Raw genomic sequence first — 8,432 nt, forward strand, 5'->3', positions numbered from 1 at the left:
GAACAATGCCACCCTTGAAAAACAAGGAGACACTATCACACCCATCAACTCTTCGATACAGGGTAAAAAGATTCAAATCTCTCCACAATCTATTTCTGAAGTCTTCAAACTCAATGATCTGAAAGGTAAAACTTCTTTTTCGAAAATTGAGTTGAAAAGGGATTTCATAAATAGGGGTTATGCAGAGCAACCAAAAAGGGATACCTTACAAAAACGCTATTTCCCTTCTGCACCTAGATTTTTGTTTCACACTCTATTGATGTGTGTTTCTAATAAAACAATGTCTTTTAATGAAATACCATCAAAAATTAAATGCCTGGGGTATGAAATTTTAAACAACGAAAATTTTAACTATTCCCAGGAAATATTTGATGATTTGGTGAAAAACGTTGATAATAACGCATTTCTGCTCTTTCCAAGATTTTTAAGCTACTATTTTGAACAAAAATTTGTAAAGGAAGATGCAGAATTGCCCAAACAAGGTGATTCTTTTAAAATAAACTGTTTAACACTTGAAACATTCTCTAGAATGTTGGCACCAATAAAAACAAAAGCAGAGGGGCCAGAGCAGAATTTAGCAGATGAAACTGCTACTCAAGTATCTGCTGCTGAGCCCACTGCTCCAGGTGATCAAAGCAGCACACCCACTGTTTTGAAACCCACACCTGCCACCACTAAAAAGACCAAAAAGAAAATATCCAGAAAGCCCACAAAACCCAAAACAAAGGCACCTCTGGAAGATGAGATCCCAGAGTCAATGCCAGTGACAGCACAAAAGTCACCAATAACCACTGCTGCTACTTCCTCACAGCAGATGGAAGAAAGATCTCAATCCTTGCCTCAAACTCCCCCTGCATCCTCACAAAAGGATCAGGTTGTAAACACAGGGACCCCACAATATGAAGCTCTGGACCCACTCGGATCCATCTTCCACAGTCCTAATCCCAAGGACATGTCTCTTTCTACCCCTTCACCCTCACCCTCCATATTACCACAATCCATGATACCTTTGTGGCATACAGCTGGTATCACTCAGACACAAACCAGTTCCTCTCAAACACCTATCACTGAGACTATACTCCCACAAGTGACTGGGTCTGATGTTGATATCTCTGTTATCCCAGCAACAACTGAGGAGGTTACACTGCAGGAGTTACAAATAACTCCTGTCAGTAGTTCAAGAGGAGCAGCCACTACAAATGTTGAACCCACTGGTTTACATTTGGACAGTGGTTACATTCATAAGACTCCCTTGAAGGCAATTTCTTCAATAGCACCACTGAGAACCACCAGTGAGATTGTTTTAACTACTGGCAACATCAAAAGGTTATCAAGTGCTGAAGAAAGAAGTCCCCAGTACCAAGAACAAGGGGCATCAATGGCTGATTTTTGGGACTCTGTTCCTAAGTCATACATTGGTAAAACCACTGCTGGTGGGGATTCAGATGATCATGTTAATTCAGGTGATGATTCAAAATACCATGAATTGACGGGCAGGGTTAAAAACCTGGAAACCTCAGTTGCTGAAATAAAGGAGATGATGCAGCAGCTGTTAAAAGCTCAGAAAGCCCAATCCACTGCTCCTCCAGCTCAAGCACCTGCTCAACAGGCACCTGCTGCAAATGAGTTATGGAACATGTTCCAACCACTGCTGGAAAGACAAAAGCAGATGGCAGATCAGCAGCATGCTATACATGTTCAAAAGCTGATAAATATGGTAGAATCAAGATTCAAAGATACCCAGGCAGATATCAAAGCTATCAAAGCTCACATTCAAAGCGCCTCTGGAAAAGTTCCCTCCACTGTTCTCTTCATGAACGAACCCTTCTCAGATAATGCCAAAAGGGGGAGAAGATCAAGTGGAAGAAAAAGGGAATTGATGATGGTATATATGTTGAGCCAGAAAGTAGCCAAACCAAAACTGCAGTATCAACACACACCACATCACCACACACCACCACAACTACTGCTCCACCACCATTTGTGTCTACAGCACCAAAACCATCATCACCATCAAAAACAGCCACCCCATCATCACCTCCTGCTAAAAAGCAGAAGACAACAGATGTTACAACATCTGTTGTAATGACAACAATGGTTGAAACACCTGTTGTTCCAACTACTGTTAGTCAGCCACTCATCACAACTCAAACAACTGCCATCACAATCCCTGCTCAAAAGCAGAAGACATCTGCTGATACATCAGTAGTTGTAATGACAACAGCGGTTGAAACACCAGTTGTTTCAACTGCTGTTAGTCAATCATCCACCACTGCTCTCACCATTCCTATGTCACAAGCAAAATCCTTTTCATCCACAAAGCTTTACAAAAGAAAAAGAGAAACAACTCAAGCCACGGATGAAAAATTTGATCCTATTGCTGCAAAATATCCATTGGAACTAGATGCTGTAAAGAATGAGATGAAACAATTCTACACCGAGGATGATCCTTCAAAAAGAAAATTTCCTTCTCTCATAGGCTTCATAGTTCCAGAAGACATGGATGAATATCTTGAAATGAAAGCAAGGCAAGCAAAGATTCGAGCTAAACTCGAATGTAAAGATCAGGGTGATGAAGCCATTTCTAAAAGATTGGAGTTCCTACTTACAAAAGTTAAGCTGATGGAAGATTATGCACAAGTTCTGAGCAAAGAAAAGACAGATCAAAGAAAGGCGATAAGGAAAGAACTTATTGCATATATCATGAAAGAAAAATTCTATCCAGCTGAAGAAAACAAATTTGAAGAATGGCCAATAGTGGCTCTGAAGCATGAAGCAAACAGGATTGAAAGGATTAAAGGTGATCCAAGTAAGAAGAAGACTGCTCCAAACTGGAACAAATATAAAAAGCTAATTGCTGATCTTACTTCTGAATATAAAAAGAGGAAACAGGAATTGGTAGATGCTAAAGTAGACACTGCTGATGCCATAGCAAAATGGTCAAAACAGCAGACTGATGAAGCCTATGAAAGGCTGAAGAAAAGAAAGATAACTGTTTCAAGCACTTCAAAGAAGCATGAACAAATGATGAAGCTTGAACAGCAGATAGAAAACCTCAGAACAATGTTCAAATCAGCAGAAAATCCTACTCTTGTGGCAAACCAAGAAGAAGGAAAACAACTGTCTGAAGAAGAGGTCAAAGAAAAGGAAGCTGAGTACTTCAATGATGCCATCATGAAAATGGGTCTAAAAGAAGAGAACTCAACAAAGCTTCAGAACCTTTTTAAAAAGGTATTAACCAAGCCTGCATCACCAAACACTTCGACAGGCATGACAGACTTTGAAAGGCAAGAGCTGATCGAAAAAGAGACTGCAGAAGACATAGCTGTTGCTAACAATGTCATTGAGATGGCCTTCAAAAGAATGTCTGAAAGTCTGCAAGTGTTCAAAAGGCCATCATCTCCAAACTCATCAACGAATAAATCTCTCCCAAGAAACCTATTAGGTTTAAAAATACTAAAGTGTATATCTGATCAAAAGACCCACGTATTGATTCTGGTCAGAACCAATGGTGAAGTGAAGTACATATCAAGGAAAGAAGCACTAGGCCTTAGTGTTGAAGATTTGCAGGATCTCCTTGAACTTACACTGTGTAGGGATGATGATGACACAAGTTCCAAGAATTTTGAAGAAGAATTTAAGAGGCAAGCTCAGGAACTACTGATGAGAAATAAAGGTCCAGAATAATGAAGGGTTTTGGCATTATCTGTTCCAGGGGGAGATTGTTGGGATTGAACCCTACCAGAGGAACAGATAATGAAAGCCAAAACCGGATCACAACAGCGGACTCACAATAAGCAACTGTTTACTATAAGCTTTCCCCTTGACTGTGGCTCCAACATCTGCTATACTCCAAAGTACTGCTTCTATCAACATCTGCTAACCTACAACTGTTGTTCCATTCAAGGACTGATGAAGACCAAAAGCCCTGTTATTCAATCTGCTGCCTTGAGTCAAGCACTGCCGATCATGACAAGTACTGCTGGGTTCACAGCAGTAGAACGATGCAGCAGCAGTTTTATTCATCTCACGAAATGTAATGTAATGCAATATCAGTAGTTAGCAAAGCAGTAGTTGTGTAGATCAGTAGATAGTGTTTGTTAGGTTGTTAGATGCCACTTTCATGGTGACGTCAGCTGAGATGCATCAGTGGTTTGGATTGTCTATAAATGTAACAGTATTCTGTACTGTTACACTTGATCGTTTTGAGTGAGTTCTTCTCCTCAATTCAATCCTTTCATCTTGTGCAACCAACCTTGGGATATCAGGCTGAGGGGGAGTTTAGTTATGTAAGCATGCTTGTAATCTTTTGATTTTCATTGTAATCATTCAACTTAATGAGAAAACATGTGTTTATCAAACTATTCTCTTCTTTAATTGTGTTTATAAAGTTTGTATCCATTTCCGCTGCACTTTACATTGTTTTATATCCATTGATTTGTCAAATTCTTACAAGCAAGCATAATCATGACAGCCTCCGATCCTAACATGAACCAAAACGGTGGTTCTAACAGACTTTTAAGGATTAATGAAAACTATCATTTTTAACTATTTTGAAGATGTTTGACCTTAAACAGATGTTTAGCCTTCTATATCAGTTGTTTGGACTTAAACAGATGTTTGACCTTCTATATCAGTTGTTTGGCCTTAAACAAATGTTTGACCTTAAACAGATGTTTGTTCATAAACATCTGTTTGCAAAAAAGTCCAATTTCAAGAATACTATACCCAAACAATCAAAATGAGGAGCTTAATAATCATCCAAGTGTACTTCATTTTTATTTATTAGTATAAAAATTAAACCACTGTTCTATTTATAGTACAGATCAAACCACTGAGGTGATGTGATAAATACTGTTACATATAAACACTGTTGTGATAAATACCGTTACATATAAACACTGAAGTGATATGACATCTAACAACCTAACAGAGTATAAAACATTGATGTAATAAATACTGTTACATATAAATAGTGTTAACATAAACAAAGGTAGAATATCTGCTGTTGATGTTGAACCATTGTTGTTGGGCAGTGGTTCACCTTTGGGTTTGTCTCAAGAGATATACTCTAGGGTTTGTCTCGAGAGATTGTATATACATAACATCCCATTAAGCAAATCAACATGGGGAGCAGTCAATCATGGAACCAACATAATTTTCATCGTAAACACTGAAGTATCATAAAACTATGAATGAATATACCCAATCCGAAATTGTTAGACATTTTTATAAATCTAACAACCATCATCGAAACTGTAACAAAATCTAGACACTGATACACTAAACACTGTTACATAAGAAACACTGATACATAAATACTGATGTTGAATCCGCTATAAATGTTGAACCACTGTTGTTACTGACCAGTGGTTTTCCTTTGATTGATCAGGCCTTAGGTACATAAGTGCTTGTCTTTAACAGGGCTTTGTCTTCAACAGTAGATAGGCATCATCAGTCTTTAAGTCCATCAGTCTTTATAAGGAGCAGTGGTTAGTTATAACAGTCCTTAGCATGTAGAGTGTACAAAAAAACTGGTTTTAGAACCGAAACCGGAAAAAAAACCGAAACCGGTTTTTTTATAATCGGTTTTTTTTAACCGGTTTTTTAACCGCCGGTTTTTATACCGGTTACTATTCTTGACTTCAAAAACCGGTTATTAACCGAACCGGTTATTAAAAAACCAGTTAAAACCGGTAAAAACCCGGTTTTTTTGGGAAAAACCGGTCCCAACCGGTTATTGTTTTGGACCTCAAAAACCGGTTAGTAACCGGAACCAGTTATAAAAACAACCGGTTTTTATTTTGGGTGAAAAAACCGAAACCGGTTTTTGAAAAAAACCGATTTGTACACCTCTATTAGCATGATTAGCTGTTATAACCACTCCATAACCCTTTGAGAGGAAGCAAGTGTCGGTGTAATCAATTGAGAGGAATCATTGCATTACATCCCTGTTGAAAAACAGAACCGATAAATTTATGGAAAATGGGGTTGAAAGATGATAAGCCAACAGTGGAGGATCTCATTCTACAGCTTCGATAAATTCAGGGGTATTCTCAAATAATGGTTCCTAGTTGCTTCCAAAGAAGCAGCACTTTGGACAATTTTTTGGTCTTCAAACATCTATTATCTATTATCTATTATATATAATAAATGAAAGTTATTTGGCCCAAATAGCTTTCATTTATTATATATCATATATAATAGATGTTTGAAGACCGACAAATGTCCAAAGTGCTGCTTCTTTGGAAGCATCTAGGAAGCATTATTTGAGAATACCCCTGAATTTATCGAAGCTATAGAATGAGATCATCAACTGTTGGCTTATCATCTTCCAACCCCATTTTCCATAAATTTATCGATTCTGTTTTTCAACAGGGATGTAATGCAATTATTACCAAATAATGGTTCCTAGTTGCTTCCAAAGAAGCAGCACTTTGGACAATTTTTTGGTCTTCAAACATCTATTATCTATTATCTATTATATATAATAAATGAAAGTTATTTGGCCCAAATAGCTTTCATTAATTATATATCATATATAATAGATGTTTGAAGACCGACAAATGTCCAAAGTGCTGCTTCTTTGGAAGCATCTAGGAAGCATTATTTGAGAATACCCCTGAATTTATCGAAGCTATAGAATGAGATCATCAACTGTTGGCTTATCATCTTCCAACCCCATTTTCCATAAATTTATCGATTCTGTTTTTCAACAGGGATGTAATGCAATTATTACCATATTTAAGATACCTGACTGCATCTTCTGATAAATCAACATTCATTTCACTCAAAAGATACCTTCAACTGCATCTTCGATCATGAACTATTTAAAGAAATGGATGAAATCATCCAAAAATACCCAAAATAAAACTAATTCAACCCTCCAATATTCTTAAGTACTCACCATTAATGTGATGACCAATATGAAATAAAACCCTAAAAGCATACAAATCGTAATGAAATATGAAATCAGGTAGTTGTATAACAAATCATTATATTGTATGAAATAACGAAGAAGAAGAAGAACTGATTACAAAGTGTATTAACAATTAGCAAAAGAATAACAATTACCCGATTTATGTGCGGCTCTTAACAAAAGGATCAACAATTTAACGATACATGCCGAAACCATAACTGGTGAGATTTATTACGGCTCTTAACTACATTCTGTAGAATCTGTACATCTAACAAATAATCAAAGAACAAAGAAACTAACCAAAAAACTTGTTGGGTTATTAAAATTAAAAGGATAACATACGCAATCTTCAGGTAATTAGAATGGCCATTTTTACCTTATTTCACAAATTTCATAATATGAAAATAAGTAAAACATAGAAAAAATGAAACTAAACACTTGATGTTTGTCGTCCGAATCTTTGAGTTGGTCGTCATAGTCCTACAACCTTTGGATATCGTTAGAGTCGGTCGGTGCAGACCTTCCTTGCACACGAAAAAGGAGTAATAGGTATGGGCTGAAATTCAAGAAGAAGAAGAAGAGGGAAAGTGTATCGTTATTTGAAGAAATAGTGACACAGTTTTCTTGCACACTTACCTGGTTAAGGCTAGAATATCAAGAAACCCTAGGTAAAGACGCATGAAGATCAAATGAGTGAACAATGAAAACAGAGATTGACACTTATAGAATGATAAAAACAGTATGCTTAATGGAAGTTATTGATAATCTAACCTTGATTCGGAGCGTTGATATGAACATTTGTTAAGATCGGAATAGAGCAGAGCGAGAGAGAAAGATAATCATTACTTTATCACCAACACTTCACTTAAACACATTCCAAAATCAAAAACTTTTCAAAAACCATTTTCTTCTTCTCCATTGATACCTACGGTCGAGAACCATCAAGAACATCCCCAACTGCACTTTTTCAAACTTGTTTCATAAAAATCATGGCCATTTCAAGCTAGTTTCGGGTTATTTCAAAGATCAAAAGGTGATTCAAGGAGGAACAAGCTTGTTTTCATCAATATTCTCATCATAAAACCCACTTTGATTCTTGAAAGGTATAACATTTTACATCCTTATAAACACATTTGATGATGATGATGAGCATGATTCTCAAATACTTGGATTTTCACTATTCTTGAAATCAAACCAACAAATGATTTTTATAAAAATAAAAATGTGAAGGTATGTGTGTATATATGTGGCTGAAAGTATGTATGTATGGTTAGTGTTTGTATTTAATTTTTGTTTAAAAGGTGACTTGTAATGTGTTTGTTTGAATGAACAAGGTTTTGTGTTAATGTGTTATAGATATGAAGGAATGATTTAATCTTGAATTTGATTTGAAATAATGTTGATACATGGGTATATGGCCGAAAATATCTAAGTGTGTATGTGAAATTATAAGTTGATGCATGTTCTTAAATGTTAGTTATGATGCATGTGTTTGATGATTTTTCAATGATTA

This window comes from Helianthus annuus, chromosome 15 (assembly GCF_002127325.2).
Source record: "Helianthus annuus cultivar XRQ/B chromosome 15, HanXRQr2.0-SUNRISE, whole genome shotgun sequence".
Taxonomy (NCBI): Eukaryota; Viridiplantae; Streptophyta; class Magnoliopsida; order Asterales; family Asteraceae; genus Helianthus; species Helianthus annuus.